The 19,570-nt window shown below is 40.3% G+C and overlaps 1 protein-coding gene across 4 annotated transcripts in view; it reads right to left on the bottom strand.

The window, feature by feature from the left end:
- Positions 1–19,570, bottom strand: part of LOC106956662 (serine/arginine repetitive matrix protein 3-like) — a 50,324-nt gene that overhangs the window by 7,811 nt on the left and 22,943 nt on the right. The window contains exon 1 of one of the 4 annotated variants that reach the window (XM_015047645.1): positions 15,711–15,783. The exons of 2 other annotated variants lie outside the window; for them this stretch is intronic. The gene's annotated coding sequence lies outside the window, so the exon portion shown is untranslated. Of the gene's footprint in view, positions 1–7,255; positions 7,513–15,710; positions 15,784–19,570 lie in introns of those variants that run through there. One more of the 4 variants, XM_015047646.1, reaches the window with a different exon arrangement.

Genomic DNA, 19,570 nt, shown 5'->3' with positions numbered 1-19,570 from the left:
ACGCAAATGAAACAGTCAACGGTAAACAACAGCAGGCGATCGAAGAAGAAACGGTCTCCACACCACAACAAAGTAGGGACCATCTAGATCAGAAAAAGCCATCAAAGAACTCTAAACGTAAGAACAAGAGAAAGGCAGCAGAGAAAGTTGTGTCTGATCTGGAGACCCTCAATAAAGAAAATGTTACTGGAAAAAACAGTGAACCAGAAGTTTCAATACCAGAAATAATTGGGGATCAGACAGCTACCATCCAAAATGAGAGTCATACAAAAGAAACAGAGATTGCTCAAGCACAGCACATCAGTGAAGAAGAAACAGTCTCCACACCACAACTAAATGAGGACCACCACAATGAGAAAAGACCATCAAAGAAATCTAAACGTAAGATCAAGAGAAAGGCAGCAGAGAAAGTTGTGTCTGAATTGTAAAACTTCAACGATGACAAAGTTTCTGGAGACAAAGGTGAAAAACAAGAAGTTTCTGTACCAGAAACAGTTGAAGATCAGACAGTGTCCATCAAAAATGAGGTTCCTACAAATGAAATGGTCATCGGTAAACTTCAGCGGGCAATTGAAGGAGAAACGGTCTCCAAACCACAACAAAATGGGGACCAGCAAGATGAGAACCAACTATCAAAGAAATCTAAACGTAAGATCAAGAGAAAGGCAGCAGAGAAAGTTGTGTCTGAATAGGAAAACCTCAAAAACGACAAAGTTTCTGGATAAAACCGTGAGCAGCAACAGGTTTCTACCCCAGAAACAGTTGGGGATCAGATAGCCTCCATGATGAGGGACATTCATTTGATTGAAACGGTGATCTCTACCCACCAGCTAATCTCTGAAGAGGTAACAATCTCCGAAATGGAACAAAATGGGGATCAAAAAGTGAAGGAAATGTCATCAAAGAAAGATAAGCATAAGAACAAGAGAAAAGCAGCAGTGAAATCTGTGTCTGAACTGGAGAGCCCGAATGGTGAAAAACATCCTGTAGAAAACGCTGAAGAAGAAGTTTCTGTACCAGAAACGGTCGGGGATGAGACAGCCACCATCATAGTTGAGATCCATAAAAATGAATCAATGATTGGTGAACCACAGCAGGCGACTGAAGACAAAATGGTCCCTGATGTACAACAGAATGGGGACCAGCAAGATGAGAGAAAACCATCAAAGAAATCTAAACATAAGATCAGGAGAAAGGCAGCAGATAAAGCTGAACTAGAAACCATCGTAAAGCCAATAGAGACAGATAGAAACTCAGTCCCAAACACCAAGACACCAAAATCTGATTCAGAGGTCATACCAGAGATGCCCCCGATAGTTTCTGAGCAAATAGAGACAGACCTTTGCACCGTTTCAAAAGACCTAACAGTTCCTGTAGTTTCCACAGAAGAGGAGAGAGGCCTAACAGAAGAACTGAGAACAAGATGTAAACCAAGCAACACCTCAGGAACCAGAACCTCAAACAGCTGAAGAGTCAGCAGAGGAGAACAATGTCTGAACCAGGAGAGAGACCCACGAAGGAGATTCCACTGTGGAGACGAATTAAAAAAGCTTTAACTCCACCACCTCTGCGCCGGTTCAAAGACAGATGTAAAGTCCATCCAGCATAGAGATCAGCTTATGTCTCAAGTATATTAGATTTGAAAGGATGGTGGAGCCATGTGTGGGTTGGGTGATTGATGGTGATTGGAAAAAGAGCTACTGTTGTTAATTTGGCATTTTAAAATTAAAAAGACAGGACTGCACGGTGGGAAATGTCTCCCCGTGTGTGTGTGTGTGTNTTGAAAAAGGAAAGTTATTCTAAGAACACTGCAACACAGCTGGTCACCAAAGAGGAATCCATCTTGAAACCACAGGAGACACTGGATCAAAAAGGGGAGAAACATCCATCTCTGGCTAAAACCAAGGACAACATCCAGACAGAGAACTTAACTGAGGTTCCTGTTGATCAAACATCTGAAAAAGTTCAAGTAGAGGGTTTTACTGAAATTCAAATTTGCCCCACTCTCCTGAAAAGAAAAGTCAAGCAAAGTGTACGTGTCAAGCCAAATGTAAGGAGTCTGAATTGGAACATATCGAAGTTCAGACATATTTAATGAAACAGCTTGAAGACATGTTCGATGTAAATAAACTAAACGCTAAACTTAAAGAGCAGAAAGATCTGATGAGGAAAATCCTCTCAGAAAGAAGACAAAGGAAGAAGTCAATGGTTTCTGTTGCAATTCAAGCGGATTCACAGGACACCTCACAGCAGAAACCTGTCTACCAATCTGCTTCGGTACAAACAGAGATAAATGTACAAGATACCGGGTCACAAATAAAACCAGTTTACCAAACAACATCAACACAAACTGAGATGGATACACTGGAATCCAAATGTCAATTTAAACCGGTTTATCAGACAATTTCAACCCAAACTGAGCTATTTTTATTGTTAAGAAAACAGCCGTCTGAAAAACAACTGAATGGACATCAGGATCGGCAGACAGAGGTATTCAAGAGATCCACAGGTCAGCGATGAAAGCTGCATCTGACTTGGAAACCCTCAGTGATGAAAAGGTTTCTGGACCAATATATACATGTAGATATGTATATACATATCTACCTATATAAATCTATATAGATATAACTCTCATATCTATCTATCTATCTATCTATCTATCTATTTATCTATCTCACATTACATCATTATTGATCATTTTATCATTATGCTACAGTTGCTTGTAATTTACCCAAGATGGATATGGAAATGCAATGAGCTGGTTTCCTATAAGAATGATAGAAATGATAGAAAACTTGCTAACAAAAAGCCTCAGACCTGCAGCCCACAGGCTGTTCTAGACACAGACCAACAGAAGTGGCTCTTTGGCTCACTGATATGTTAAATGATGAAATATTGCCCTGTTTTTTGTTTCATTGGTTTTAATTTCCCTGTAGGCAGCAATTTATTCACATATATGTACATTTATTATTATTGATACTTTAATTAAAGATGAATTGTACAAGTTTATGTTATTGGGGCACCGATGACATGTTCGCTTATACCTCAGAAAGTATGTAGTTGCTCCCCTGGAAAAGTACCACGGTATTGTGAAGCTGTGGTATTTGTATTTAACGTGATCATACCTCTACCCTGTAAAAAAGCATTGTGTATGTGTGCGTTCGTGCATGAGTGTACAGAAGAAACCAATATCTGATGTCCAGAGGTCAGTAAAAACAAGATCGATATCTCAGAAAAGGGAGAGGAGGGACACAAATAATTAATTTCATGCCAGACATCACTTCCTGGCCCTCTGAACAAGCTGTAAGCAACAGATCCCACCATATGTGCCCATCCGACCGTTGAAGGCAGGTTCCGATGTAATGAGCTACAATGAAATGAAGATATCATCAGAAAATTCGAGGCCACTTCTGCGCAACAACAGATGCAGCTCGACGCCGGTTGTGTCAAAGCGTGCCGTTTAACTCGAGCGGTCTCATTACTGCGTCCCACATTCATCTGTCTTTGTTCACAGGACACGGGAGGAGAAACCGAAAATCTGTTTCCTTTCAAGTTGAAAGAAAAAGAAAAGTATGAGCAGAAAAGCTGCGGAGCCACACAGTTAATTGTGTTAAAGTCCTCTACGGGGGCTGAAGGTTCTCTCCAGCTGCTGCAGTGATGCTCTTCTGCCATTATAATATCTTCTGCTGCGTGAGACAATCACTGCGTCTAATCATCCTTTACGAAACATGACATTTTTTTGTCTCAATCGCCAAGTTTAACAATAAGCTATTTCATATCACAAAGAGATAATATTACAATTCAGCATTCAGTAGTCTGTTTGAGGATGAGGCGCTGATTGCTGTTCTAAATAAAAGATGGCCTCGTTGGATAAAAAGACGACGGCTGTGCTCAGCCTTTAGTTTCCCCCCCTCTCTGCTGCCGTGTCTGCGGCGTGCAACGTGCAAACAAAAGCCCGTACGCAACAGCCAGACGCAGTGGGTGTGCCAGGTGCTGGTCTTCAACCGAATGTTGAAGACCGGCTGTAATTTCCATTCAAGCATCGTGATCTTTCAATTACACGGTGGCTGGCGGCCCACGCGGCGCTGACTGATCTGATGCACACAGTGGATGGATCACACACTTAAAACTCCATTAATAATGATAACAGTCGCTGTGGTCACGCACTGCAAAAAAATCAAATAAAATCCTAGACACATTAGAGAGCTAATGTTGCATCAAGTTAAAATAACATGAGAGAGGAAATTGCCTATACTTGTGCCATGGTGTTTTGGTTTTCTTTTTATATGGGGGAAATAATCATCTAAGCAATTCGTTAGCAACGATTACGTGACGTTATGTTATGCAGCTAAAGACAGAAACTTGTTGATCTGGAATAAAGGATGCGTGTCTATCATAGGACTCAATGTAAAGGATTTGTTACATAGCCTTCAGAAGAATGCTCCTATTAGGGCTTAAACAATTAATTGGATTAATCATGATTAATCGATTATTGAAATAATCGTCAAATAATTTAGTAAATGATTAATCGTCCGCTGGAGGTAAAAGTCTGAAAAAGGCCATTTGCTGAAAGAAAAACACACTCCGAGCAGTAATTAAGGCAAAACTGTACAAAAAAGTATCTACGGTACATTTAGCATTTAATATGAAAACCTTGTTTATGTGTAAACACACATCCTTTGCTGGAAACGATCAAGTGGACAATAAAGGAGTGTTGTTATTGCATTTTACGCAATGAAATGTTTATTTTATTAGTCACAAAAGGGATTTAATTATTTGTCTATCTGCATTTTTATATACTTTTAACATTTCATAAATATAAAGCAGAATTTCATTTTGTTTCCACTGTGCTGCATCTATTGTAAGCCTGGATTTCAGGGTGCACTTCTCACCCTTCTTTTACCAATTTTTTTAGACTTTTACTTCAAGGCTGAGAAGATTTCTGGTCACATATGAAAGAGAAACGCCAGCTAAAATAAAAGTTGCCATCCATTCAGTGATTTGGAGGTGACAGATGTCCAGCTCCAACCCTTCACTGCCAAACTCTTCCTCCAAAGAAACATTGAAGTCATTGTTACTTCCACAATAATATGGCTGAAAAAAACATGGTTGCCGTCCTTCGGCAGAACCTGCTCCCTCCATCTAGCTTCTTCCTCCAAAACCCTGGATAAATCTCTCAAATCGTCACTGAAATCCTCATCACTTCCTGCTCTCCTGTGTACTCAGACTTAGTGGTTTACGGTTTGATTTACCCTGAACAGCAACACTTTGTATTTATAGCATTCCGTGAGAAACATTTATTATTAAAAGCTTTCATCTTTTTAAATCACGCAACTGGTTTCGTCCCTCAAAAATACCGCGCAGTAAATATAAAATGCATCAGTCAGACGTTTCACAATGACACATAATGTTCCTTCTCTGAGCCGTTGGACCGGCTCCATCAGAGCTCCACTGTATTTGTGCATATGAACAGTGTTTACAGGAGGAAACCCTACGGCAGGCTTCTTTAAACAAAGAACGTATGTACGACCATCTGCGCAGTAAGTGCTATCCTGATGGACCTGCGTTTGCAAACACGGTTTACTCTAAAACATAATGAGAATATAGATGGCAGTCAGCGATAGTAATGGATGCTCTCTACAATTGAAGTCTGTGACCACACAGCAGATTTAGGAGTGTCATCCATAATGCAGATCTAAAGTCAAATGTCACTGCTGCTTGATGCAACAGTAGTGTCACATTTGAAATAATTTTCCACCCATATTTCCCTTTTCTTGCCTGTTTTACTGTCTATTTTACATGGTGTCACTGTCCTCGTCGCCCCTCTCTCATAGGCCGCTCGGTGTTGTGAACAATGACTCTGACGATTGAGCCTCATTCAGTGGTGAATGCCCCTCAGCCGTGATTACAGGGTGGCAGTAAAAGGGCTCTGACCTTAACGGAGACTTACGCGACGAAGCTACAGAAGCCGTTTCTTCTGGATGCGACGTGTGAGCGCTCCCACCAAGTAAATCCTCCCCTCTCTCTCTCCCTGTGCCTCCCATCTCCCACTTTCCAGTCCACCTTTCTTCTCTCTAAAATAATCGGCCCCTCTGCTGGAAATGTGTGTTTCGTTGTCAGCCTTTTGGCACCTGCAGGATTTGTTTAGCTCCCACAAGGTCAACGGTCTTTATTCCAAGCACGTTAGATTGCTGTTGGGTGCCAGGAAACAAACAGCCTCAACTGTTGTGTTTTTTTTTTTTTTTTTCCCCTGTTTCTTTCCTCCACAGCTCCATTTTATTTATTTTTTTTTTTGTACTAGTCAGATGCATGGTGCATACAAATTTGAGCAGGGACTCAAAACCACAGATGTGCACTGTGACCTTTGGAGATGTTTGAATCTAAACACGCCATGTCTGCTGCATATCAAACCTTTTTCTTTTTTCTTTTTTTATGCATTTCTCATTGCACACAAACAGCTTTTTCTGATTTGGTTAATTCAGGAGCAGCTCGTCATTTCTTCATTCACCTGACTCTAATGAAAAAACATGTTGGAATGAGATCTAATCGTGGCTGAAACGGGCTCCGGATGGAAGCCGGAAGCGTTGTGGGGAATTGGTGCAGAATCCCACTGATGGGTTTTAGAACAGCAAACGCCTCTGAGCAAAAGCACTTTAGGCAACGTTGGGAGTCAGGGTAACAAAATAAAACATCTTGAATCAACATATCCACAATTAATTAGTAGGAATCAGAGCGATACGGAGCCAGTGAGGGTTAGAAAAGCATTTGGAAACCTTTGATGTTTGTTGGGGGAAAAACATGTAATTTTGGACTGAAATGCGGAGAAATCCCTAAAACTATTTTACATTTCATCTCGTCACAACCACAAACTACAACAGACAAACAGAGTAGGACATTAATCTAAATGACACATGCTTCAGTTTTTGAAATTTCTTACAAATATAACAATGAAAAGTGTGACATGCATGTGCATTCAGCCCCCACCGTCTCCCTGCTCCAACCCAACCCGACCCGTCCATTGTCATTCCTGCCAAGTAGCCCAAGCCTCGTCACACCGGATGGAGAGCTCCTCTGAACCGCAACTTCCAAGTATTTCCACAAATTCCCGACTGGATTTTGGTCTGGAATTTGACTGGGCCATTCAACCACACGGACGTTCAGTGTTTTTACTATCCTGCTGGAAGATGAACCTTAAAACGCTACACGAGCTTTGAGCTTCAAATAAGCAGACAAATTGATGGAATACATGCTCCACCTCAGATATGAAGCTATGCTCTTCTGACCCTGTAATTCGTTTTGGCTGCCTGGTAGCATAACTCCAGCCTAGCATATAAACTCCAGTGAGCTGCCATGTGAAGGGTCTCCTGGGAGAGATGATTAGCATCAGAGAGCTCCTGATGTGATTAGAGGGGTCAGTGGCAGGGGACGGATGGGCTCAGCTCAGTCTCCGGCTGTCAAAACAAGACACAGAGAAACACAGCTTTGTCACTGCACTGAGTGGAGGCCATTCGAATGGGGAGACCATCACACCGCCTCACCTGACCTCGTCTGTGTGATGGCTGTAAGAGTTTTGATTTTAACACTATGTGAATTACATTACTTGAAACAATCTAGCAAAAGTGGAAAATTATTTTTGCTATTGGAAGGTATTTAAAGTATATAAAACTGGTCAATTTTCAAATTGTTTTTAAGCTTTTATCTATTTTTAAATGTTATTTTTTCATATAAAAATGAAATAAAAAGTGTCATAAGGTGAGACTATGAATTGTATGGAAAACAATGCATGTTCCTTGGGCTTATGAAATGCTTCTGTAGCCTCTAGCTAGTATAGACGTCATCATATTGGTCATCATTTACTTAAAAAAAAGATGTTTCTTTTTCCCTTAATATGTATAGATTTTGGAGAAATTTCCTGGTTTTATCAATTTCTCTTCTTAGAATTGACAAAACTGATCTTAACTTTAGTCAAACAAAAAGATTTTGGTCCTTTCATGCGACATTTATGAAAAATGCAAACATGTATTTCTAGGATATAACAAAGTTAAGCGACGCTGGGTGGTTAATTTCTACATTTGTTGACTGTATATTTATGTAATTATGTGAAACTTTGGTTTTCCCATTGATCGTTGCGCCTTTCCTCAGCCAACTGTCAGATTGGTCAAGATATTGTTGATATACCTCTATTTTTAATTGCACATTTGTTACATCAATCGTAAGTCAAACAGCTGCATAGATTTTGTGTCTCAGGAGGGAAATCACTGAGGGAACTGTAAAATTTCTGCACCGAGTGCTCAGATGAAGTTTATCGTCATCCTGTCATGAGACCCGGTCGATGGCGGTGGGACTCCTGATCAATTAACTGCAAACACCGACATAGATGGATGTGAAATCAAAATGGCTCGCTCAAATTGACATAGGGAAATGAATTTTGATTAAGCTTAGTTTAATTTTCGGCATTATGTCAAAAAATCAACACCAGGTTGTTAACGCATGTACAAATGAGTGGCATCCTAGAGCAGAAATGTGCATACGGATGTCAAGACAAGACTTTCAACAAGTGAACTAAAGCTGCTTTAGTGGGCATGATGTAAGAGAAATATCAACAATAAATGTGTGTGTTCTCTCGGTATAATAGAGGAGCTGCCTCCAACAGCGTCTTCTATAATCTATAGAGTCTGCTGTATAGGATAAAATTAATTTTCCAATAAAATAAACAGCATCTACCGGCAAGACATCGCTCACTCCTATCCAGTTGAGCACAGGTCTTGATCGCTCCTTTTTCAAAAATATTTACTGACTCAAACACAGTTCAGAGGAAAACATCAGTGGAAAGTATTCCTAGAAATAAAATGTAGATACATTAAATGTAGAGAATAGATTTGAGCATTTACATAAATGGCTGATTTAAATAACCTGCAGAAATACACTATACACAATAGGTTGGTGCATCAGAATGAAATGATATGTTTATGAAAGCTGGGATGAAATGGAATTGGTATCGGCTACTGTATTGGTATCGGCTACTGTCTCGTATCGGTTACTGTATTGGTATCGGTTACTGTATTGGTATCGGTTACTGTATTGGTATCAGTTACTATATTGGTATCGGTTACTGTCTCGGTTACTGTCTCGTATCGGTTACTGTCTCGTATCGGTTACTGTCTCGTATCGGTTACTTTCTTGTATCGGTTACTGTCTCGGTATCGGTTATTGTATTGCTATCGGTTACTGTATTGCTATCGGTTACTGTCTCGCTATCGGTTACTGTCTCGGTATCGGTTACTGTCTCGGTATCGGTTACTGTCTCGGTATCGGTTACTGTCTCGGTATTGGTTACTCTCTCGGTTATCAGCGATAATGGTCTTGTATTTATTTACTTGGTATCGGATTGATGCCAACATATGCAGTATCGCACACCTTTAATAGAAATGATCCCGGAGCCTTTTAGCCTAAATAAAATATTTCTACCTTTGGTTTGTCTTTGTACAACGTCTCTAAATTGTTTTCTTAGATATTAGCTGACGTTGGTTCCCTTCTTTGTTTCCTATTGGGTTTTTCTGAAGGGACACTTCACTGCATTTTGCTCTGTGGGGCATCACTGTAAAATCTTTAAAAAAAAAACAAGCCTTCACGCATTAAACTCTTTTTAGATGGTTTTGCATGGTGGATCAAAAAATGTACTGTACTTCTTCTCTGCCCATGATCCCATTACTTTTGACGGTCCCAATTACACCGCTACCACACAGTGGAAACTGACTGCTGTATCCCAGTTTCCACTGAGCTTTAGTCTTTGTCTTGTGCACTTTCTGTGTTCTAGCACACCTTCAATATTGCTTCATGAAATGGATTTAGACCTTTTTGACATGTTGTCTGTAAGACACACAAATATGGAGGCTCACATTCATAATTTAGAATCGTCCATTAAGCCTGATATCTTGGTCTGTGGAAGGGAAGCCGATGTAAAGTTTTCATATATAAAGTCAACCACAGCTAGGAGAGAGCACTAAATATTACGACACGGCTTATCCACTTCACTTTAACATCTAACAATGAACTTTATCATTTGCTCTTGCCTGCTCAGCAGATAAAACTTAAGTTGCCTTTTATACATCAATGGCTGGTTTAACCTTTGGTCTCCAGCCACAAAATTCAATATTCACCCAAGCAGTTTCTGTACAATGGGCCGTCCAAAGTGCCATGAAGGAACTCACTCCAACAACAAAAAACTTTAACTTTGAGTGATGCTGTCAAAGTCCAGAGCAAAACCCAGTTGAGAATCCATTGTACGGCTTAGAAACTGCTGTCCCCAGACGCACTCTGCCCAATAAGATATCCATCCATGAAAATTTCAACAAAATATCACTTTATAGGATGAAAATGAAACTGTACTTTTTGCTCAAACAGAAAGAGAGAGTTTCAGGATGTGTGAGAAAGAGGCTTGAACTCTTCTTACTCCAGTGGCACAATGAGCTTCAAAGGAACTTCCCATTTAAAGTTAGTGGAACCCGTTAGCCTGGACCAGTGGTTGGCTTTAAGGTAGCCGGGTTCACACAGGAGTCACTGGTGTGAGTTTCACATCCCAGAGACGTTTTCACCTCTCATATGACAACGTGAAGAACCTAAAAGTGCTTGATTTCTCCCGTTAAATAAATCCTACTTAAGTTTATTTACTGTAGCTGTTTTCTTTTTCTTTTGCAACCACCTAAAAAAACAATTAAAAACCCTTCTATAAATATTTTCCTTTAATTATATTAACCTCATTCTTCAGTTATGAAGCATCTAGTGATCACAATTTTATATGTTGAGCTGTAGATTTGATAAAAACAAACAAACAAACAAAAAACCCAATGTGTTTTCATCACAGCTGGCTTTTCCGCCACAGATTTCAGGCTGCTTTTTTTAGACAGCACTGTGAAGAATGCTCACACAATATCCTGCAGTACTACTATTTCATCTTGTTTGTACTCCTGCGTGCTTTGAAAACATCCGAAGACACGGTTTTGATATGGATGAAATCTTCCTCTCATCCACCTCCCCGCTGTTTGTCGGGCACAGAGCCAGCCAAAGTGGGAGCCGGCTGAATCGAGTCAATGCCTGCAGCAATCTGAAGCTAATCTTCAGACTGCTGCAGAGCCGAAATGAGGCTGTCCTCCTTTCTACCTGCCCAGACTGCTGCTGCTATTGAATTGACACGGCACTCAGGAGGACGGAGCGATCAGCTTCCTGATACGAAGTGATGGCTGTCAGTTAGCAGCAGACTGCCGGCCCCTGACGCCCTTCGTTCCTCTGAGACACCTGCAACAGAAGAAGCTTCACTTTGGCTCAGCACAGCGCCCACTGTCACCCCACATAACATCCGCCGTCTCCTAATTACGGCGAAACAACAGCAAAAATCTCTCGAAACTTTCCAACAATGCCCGTTTCCTCCCTGAGGGAGAAAATCCGCCGAGGACTGTTTTGCTGAGTGCAGCCAAAGGTTTGATGCTAAATACAGGCGCAGTCTTCGCCTAACAAGCACCACCGTCGCCAGCAGACAGCAGCCCCGAAAACAGCTATACGTGTACGGCGATATTTACCCCATCATAACACCAAATTCTGCTTTACTTCGGATTTTACTTCTGAAGCAGAATGGGTGATTTTTTATTTGTGGCTGACCTATTTTACTTGCTTGTACCAGTCATATAAATACGATTTAGAGCTTGTTAAAGGGGCAGTGTAATGTAAAGTTCGCTTTTTTTAAGCGTTACATCATGTTATGACGTTATTTCCTCATCAAAAACACACCTGAAGTGTTGCCACGATTCGTTCATGCATGTTTGAGAAATCCTTCAATTTCCCGTGGCAACCATTCAGCTGTGCAAATCGTCCCGAGGGGGAATCGAGGCGCAGCTCCTCCTCTTTTCAAGACGGTGAGGACAGTTTACAAGTGACCGAACTCCTGCCCCATCAGCTCCTCTGGGCTAGCCAGCAGCAATTAGCAAACACCTGGTGGAACTGCACATCTGCTGAGCTCATTATGTAAGCTACTTCTCAGTAAAAGCGTTGTTCAAGAGTTAGTAGAGGAGCGACGTTAAAAGCAGAGTTTCATAAAAAGCAGGGGTTTTTAAAGAGGCGGAGGCCCGACTTCAAGATGTTAAAGTCAAATTGAACTTCTTTTAAGTTATATTTGCTATGCAGCATTTTCATAAGTACTGAAGGTAACATAGTTGATTGTGCTCTAAAATGCCACTAGATGCCTGGAAAAAAATAATAATGCACCTTTAAAGAATTTGGTTTAGGCTCTGCTAGCTGATTTTGCTTTTCTTTTAAATGAGTTTAATTTCTTCAAGTGAGAAGAGACTTTAGACGTTTCCGGATAAGAAGCGAGTCATTTTGTTAAAAATCAACAAACTGAGCCAGAAGTTATTACGACGACTCCACTTAACCCTGCTTTATGTAACAGGACCCAGATCTGCATAATTTCAAACCGACCAGAGATTCACAGTTTGAGATTTCATCTCAGTATAAAAGTGAAAACAGAAAAATTACCTCTTTAATCTGAGTTTAATATGACTCAATCACAAAAACTACACCATATATAGATGCTTTAAAGCACTTGTTTTGTTTTGTAAAACCAATACATTTTTTAATGAGGGATTCTTAGTTTCTAAATAATTTTGCCAAACTCTTCTCGCGTCTCATGAGCTCAATGAATGTCTGGTGAGTCCTGTAACTCGAATATTACCCCGGAGAAGAGAATAAATGAGTGGCACCACTGCAAGCTCCACAGAGAAGAGCTCCAAAGAGGCACCAGAGAGTTCTGCTGCAGGAGTGCAATTCGGTTTTATTTTTGGCGTTTCCCATACAAATCATCTACACTTGTGAAAAATAGCATAAAACATCTTCCTTGTTGTAAATATATATGTTGAGGAGCAAACTCATACAACAGCCTATGATTGTTGCTGTGTAGCTGTAACCGACTGCGGAGGCACAGCCCTTCAGATTAGTGGAGCTGTTTTACTGTAATGCTCATCCACTGCTGGAGCGTAACATATGACTCAAACTGGAGCGCAGCCAGCAATGAATTTCAGTCCTTATTAAATCTGACGTGTTGACTGAGACGCTGCATCCTTATTTATAGCTGCAGCATTGAGTGTCATGTTAATATCTACGGCTAACTCCGGCGCTAATTGGATAAAGTCTTAACTTTGACATGTTTACAAGCTTAATCTTGAGGGTGGGGGAGGTTATTTCTACTAGTTTAATGAAAAACGGGGACACGTTGTGGGAAGTGGAAGAACATTCGGAGCAGGGTTAGCATAAAATGTGGAAATCAGAAGACAAACGGAGCGGCAGAGTGGTCAAAAACAATACTCTTCTTTCAGGATGTGGTGTTGTTGCCGATTAGGTTTAGAGTAGGCAACAAGCCACAGCTAAAACTATGTGCAAGCCAGTGGGAGTGGGAGATTTTAAACTGGTGGATTTCAGGTCAGAGAAGGGCAACCACACACCATTTATCAACAGAGTCTGCACACTTTGTAAAAAAAACAAAAACAAACAAAAAAAACACCCGACTGCATGCCGGCTTTTGAAAAGATAAAATAACACAAGAATTACACAATATCTGATTAAAACCGCCCAAACTTTCCTGATAATAATTAAACTTAGTGTACTCAAAATTATTTTTCTTATTATGCCAGGTCTTAAAATTTCAATCTGGCGCCCCAAATGTTTAAATGTCTGCAAAGCACAATTGTTTTTCTTGTTGTTTTTTTAAGGGGGTTTTCTGTCTTTTGTGAGGCTTTAAGGCAAAGTTTCCAATCAAATATTTCCCCAAATCAGTCCAGTTTTATCATACAAACAAATTATAATGGCTTGAATAAAATAAAGTATATCAGACAATATATTTTTTACGTATTAATCTGCAATAATGATGTTCTTTAGCCATACCAATGCATCCGTCGACCCTAAATCAACTTCCATGTCGGTTTCTGTTAAAATATGCCTAACCCAACAATCCACCCGAGTTGCTGACCTGATATGCTAATGCAGACTGGCTGCATCTGGCCAGCTTTGAGAAGTCTAGCCGACTTATCGTCGTCCTCTGAGTCACGACTCTCACAGGTCAGGAACAATGAGCCTGCATGCTAATAAGTAAGCTTAAAGCGAGTACAGAGAACACTAAGGTCATGCACCGACAAAATCACCAGGATTACTGTCCAAAGATATTCATCGCTTTTAAAAAGAAAAAAAAAGGATGAAAGGAAAGCAAACTGTTTGCTAAGCAACACAAAGATGATGAGAGATTTTTTTTAAAAACGAGAAGGGCAGAGAGAAAAAAGGCAATTAAAGAGAGGGAGAAGTGTCAACAAAGAGCAGGATTCAGGTTTACTGTTGGTGACGCTCACACATTACCTTTGCAAAGTTAACCATGACTGTCAGAGCCGAAAGGTGCAGGACAGTCTTAACACGGCGCTAAACTGAGAGCAGCATGCCAGGCTGCCAAGGTGAGAAAGCTCAAGACTGCAGGCACACTGAGGAAAACGGTCACACCGTAACACCTGGAACGCCAACAAAACTACCACAGCACAGCCTGAGCATAAACAGCTGAAGCTGCGTTTCCATCTAATTAGAGAAAAGTTATCTATTCAGCAGAAAAGCTCAGGAAAGTAGTGAGCTGGTGCAGAACAATTGGAAAGAGCTCTGCGGAAAGACTCATTAGAAAGCCATTGTGTGAGATACAGAAGCCCAGCCCAGAGGAATCCCGTAAACGTTACGCTGCCACAAATCAAGGAGCCGTGGGGACAATGTGAAAAATGAAAAATAAGGTGATGCATGTATTCACTGCATTTCCAAATTCTTCACACATGAAAGCTATGAAAAATAGAGGACAGCTGGGGGACGAAGATAGCACGTCGGTCTGCAGCGTGGAAACCAGTCAGAAAAACTGAAAGCATCCAGGATTTTTTTTAATTTTTTTTTATTCTGAGTCACATACAATTTCATTCAGTCATATCTTTGAGTCAGAAAATATGAAAATCTTGTTTTAGGCATAAATGAATCACAATCGGTCAGTTCTTTGTTTTTCAGAGCAGATGAAAATTTTTAAAAAGACAATTCTGACAAAACAAAAACATTAAAATGGCAACAGACGTGACTGAAATCATGGAGAAAAATACTTTGTCGATGTCCTTTTACGCATACAGAAAGTGTACAAAACAAAGAGAAACTGATTAACGATAAACGACCAAAATATTTCTGTCAACACAGAAAAATTAGGTAAAATAATTGGAGGGAAGTAAAATCCATCCATCCATCCTTGAGTGTACATATTTATCCAGACACAGACAACAATAATTATTTCAAAATGAAATTGGATGAAAACCAAAACTAACATCAGGGAGAAAAAAATGTATTACATTTTAGTCCAAAAAGAAAAAAGAAAACTAAATTATAATTATAATCACTCAATAAATTTGACAAATCAAACCATTTCTGTAGTAAAGGCCTGATTGCTAAGATAAATTTATGGAAAGAAAATTTGTGCAAGCTAGCAGATGTTTAAATAAATAGACAAAGCACCAAGCATGCTTTGCAAGATAATTACCAGCTTCCTGTGATTCTCTACGAGTTCCTCTTAATTCTTGATTGGGTGTTTGAGCACTTCATTCAGCAGGCTTTGGAAAATCAATGGTTATCTCAAATCCAAACTGTGATCCATCATTACTCACCCTCCTTATTAGAACTTGCAATGAAGTGACAATTATATTTCTTGGGACGCGGCGAGGCAGCCTTTTCTCTTCGTCACGTCCTAGGTGAGTTTTCTTCCCTCCTCAGCAGGTCTCCAAGGCAACCGCAGCATTCCATCTTAAAGTAATTTGGACAGTAGCACTTCAATAAATTGAGCACACAGCAAAGCCTTGAAGTGGAGGAAAAAGACACGGGGCCAAGATGTCAGTCCATTAAGGTGCGTTCCGCTCTGCGTGCCTCTTCAAATCGCAAAGCCGGTGTTTGAATGCAGCCGCAGCTGTGATTTATATGATTGGGCAGGTTTGATCATTTGTGTCTTGCCTACAGCCTTTTTTTTTTTCCTGTGTTTGTAGCAGAGATTATTGTATGGGAGTAAGCGGAGCTAGTGTTGGCCACACACTTGTTACGGCGCACGCGACAGACCGTCGTCGCAATCCTCCGGAGATGACTAGCGTGACCCAGCAGCGTATAGGTTTCCATTTCACGGCTGACTGCGCGCGAATGCAGTCAGCTATAGGGATAAACAGGGGTGTAATTTGCGTGCACGCTGCAATTAAAGATGACGGCTGGTGATAGCTGAAATCAAGTCAGCTTCCATGACAACAATGGAGCAGACAAGCTATGAAAGAGAACACGTGTCACTGTGGGAGGATTTCAGCGTCGCACGCTGCCCTTTTCCTCACCGAGATAAGACGCACAAAAGTTAAACAGAGGAAATCACTTAGGCTACTGTTTGCTCATAAATGTGTAATTTATCCACAGCGTGGCGACCGGACTCTGCAATGCGCCACCTCACCTAGTTTTTTGTTGTTTTGTTGTTTTCCTTTCGCTGTCAAGACCTCCGCCTGTGTCATGATAAGGAGGAAACCTCTTTATAGCACTGGGACACACAGTGATTAACGAACACTAAAGGGCAGAAAGCTTCTGCTAAATCAAGGTCAAACTGCTAAAAGCCCCGTTCTGACGAGATTTATAAGTAATGGGCCCAGTCATCCAGACACGCTGTGAGCAACTACAGACCGACGGCAAACGAAGGCAGTCAGAGAAAATGAATCTGACACTGATGTTGACTGAAAGCAGCGAACTGTAGAGGGAAGGGTTAGATGAGAAACTAAGCGACTGATAAATGACTTGGACGACAGACACACCTGTGGGAGGAAGCCGGAGTATCCAGAGAAAACGCATTCAGCTCACAGGGAAAACATGCCGTGAACTGGATTTAAACCAGCAACAGTTTACTGAAAAGATTAATTACTTCAGAGTAAAATCATTCCTCCACGTAGAATGTAACATGATCTAGACCCCTAGGCCGGAACTAGTTTTTGGTCTACTCAAGTTTCTTTTACATCATTTTTAACCTTGTTCACATGACAACAGTTTCCCAAAGTTCCTCACGAACAGTCGCTGTGTTTCCTCCTAAAATTGTGCAAATTGAAATGACAAAAATACAGAATTCCCTGAAAGGAAACGCGTCAAATTTGAAAACAAGTTTTTTTGTGCCATACCGAAACAGATGCATTTCGCAAAACTGCAATGCAAACACTTTATTTTTCGCATCATACATGTTAAACAGCTCAATGTTACTACTGGCAAAAATGACAAAGAAAACAACAGGAAGTATTAGGAGGCTGAAGGTTTGTTTTGGTTCTTTTTCAGACAATGTGCAGCTAGTTCCACCAGAGCTCACAGCATAGCGTAGTTCACGAAAAGTTTTGTGTCATTCTAAAGTGTTGAATTCATAACTCTTCTGTAAAATCACCAACTACAATTTCCGCAAAACACTGCACATGTAATCGCTTCAGAAAATAAAGGGTTTGTTGCTCGATAGCCTGAGTGAGATGCCAACTTCTCCTCTGATAGCTGATGAGAGCTAGCGCCAAGACTTAATAATGAAAATATCTCATGTAACCGTTTACATCCGTCACTGTCATGATTTTTAATGACTTATCGCGAGAACAACCTTATTCACAACCTTATTCTTATTGTGAGATTCTGTTATTTTTAAATCGGCTGAATAAAGATTCGAGCACATTTATAATAGAAGTGCAGCTGATGCACCATGTTTACTGAAATACATGAAAAATTAAGAAGGTATTTAGCTTCTACTTAGTATTTGTTATATCTTGTGGTTATAAATTCTAGTGGTAGATTAAGTAGATGTGGTTAAAGATATAGATTTTACTTCTTATTCTGTAGTGTTATTTTGTGTTTTGTTATAAATTAGCCATCTGGCTATAATCTCATGTAAAAAAAAAAAGAAAAGAAACTTGAACTTGATCAACTTGAACTTGATAATTGAGGGGTTGCTTAAGTCAGGCAATGTCAATCACCATTTTTCAAATAACTGCAAATGGACAACAGAATCCATCGATTTTACTATGCGTTTTCATTCATAGCAACTTTTCACATAAATTATTTTGAAGAAAGAAAGAAAAGAGTTCTCTTTGTATGTCGAGCAGTGAATGTGGATTACAAATTTCTTCAGATTAGTTATTCAATGTTAGTGGCACTACTTTCTGTGAAATCAAAATGGAAGCAAAAAATGTGGCTGTTACAAAACAAGCGTGTTGTACCGAGCATTTCACATTCTATCAGTAACAATCTCACTCCAATTTTTTAAAAAGTGTCCATCTACAATCAACCACCTGCACTGCGTCAAAATTTGTACCATTCCACCTAAAATTAGGGCCATATAAAATCAATGCAACGGCCACAAATGGCCCCCAAGCCACCCCTGTTAGAGGTAATTTATTTGACAGCGTGGTGGGAACTCGGTACCAAAGGAAACACTTTGTGAAAATAAGAGCCTGATATACACCTGGCTCCGTTTGATGATATGAAGACCCACATGCTTCCCACAGCGACAATGACCATTGTCCTTTACTGCCCTCCGAAGCTCTAAATGATACCAATGTTCAGCGTTTATACAGATTTTGTTTTTAAAGACAGATGTTAGCCACTCAGTTTCACTTAGGTTGTCAAGGCGAGCTGGGTCACCTCAACCCGTATATGTCCGTCTGTCCTCTTACATCTCAATTTGCAGCTCTCCCGCATGGGCAGCAATGCATGAAATGGCCCTGGTCATGGCAAAAAACGAGATAACACAAGACAAACCACGACGCCTTGATGAATGTCCCACCTCTCACGGTCGCCTCGATTTCTCAACTCTGTCAGAGAAAGCTGCATAGCTGAGCAACAGAGCGGGACACATTCCAGCATTAACAAAGACAGACACTCTTATTGAGGTACATGTAAACACAAATAGTGTAGTTCTTTGATGTTCACGACATCACTACTTTCCCTGGCAGGATAATAAGAGCTGAAAAGCGTTTACCTTTTCATAGAAACGGCTGATGATGGGGGAAAAAAAAATCTTCAAAAAGACTTAAAATCTGCTATCAGGATTATAGCATTCCACTACAAGCTCCAGTTTGATGACAAACAAGAATTGATGTCTTCTTACAAAGATTAGGAAGCAAATCATTCTGTGCATGAGTTGAACTTAATAGTGAGACAAGGTATGACGTATGTAACCGTCAAACACCAACTCCATTCAAACTAATCAGCATCCTGTGTCTTTTTTGAGTCATTTAAGCATATTTCTTAAAGTAGATAACCGTTACAACCTGCAGTACGAGCTGTGTGCCTTATGTCACCATTGTTAATGCACTCAGTAGCTGCAGCTTGGTTAATTATGAACACCACAGTCAAAGGGACTTGATGTGACAGTGGTGTCAACATCTTGTTTGACATTTCATCAGAACAACAAAATGAGTCACTGTGCATTCTGTCTTTTTTTTTTTTTTTTTTTTTTTTTTCTTTTTTAATAAAGTTTTTTTAT

The sequence above is a fragment of the Poecilia latipinna genome, unplaced genomic scaffold, assembly GCF_001443285.1.
Source record: "Poecilia latipinna isolate Pla-1442-1.1 unplaced genomic scaffold, P_latipinna-1.0 Scaffold837, whole genome shotgun sequence".
NCBI lineage: Eukaryota > Metazoa > Chordata > Actinopteri > Cyprinodontiformes > Poeciliidae > Poecilia > Poecilia latipinna.
The sequence above is the reverse complement of the archived record's forward strand: the minus strand, read 5'-3'. Positions and strand labels throughout refer to the sequence as shown.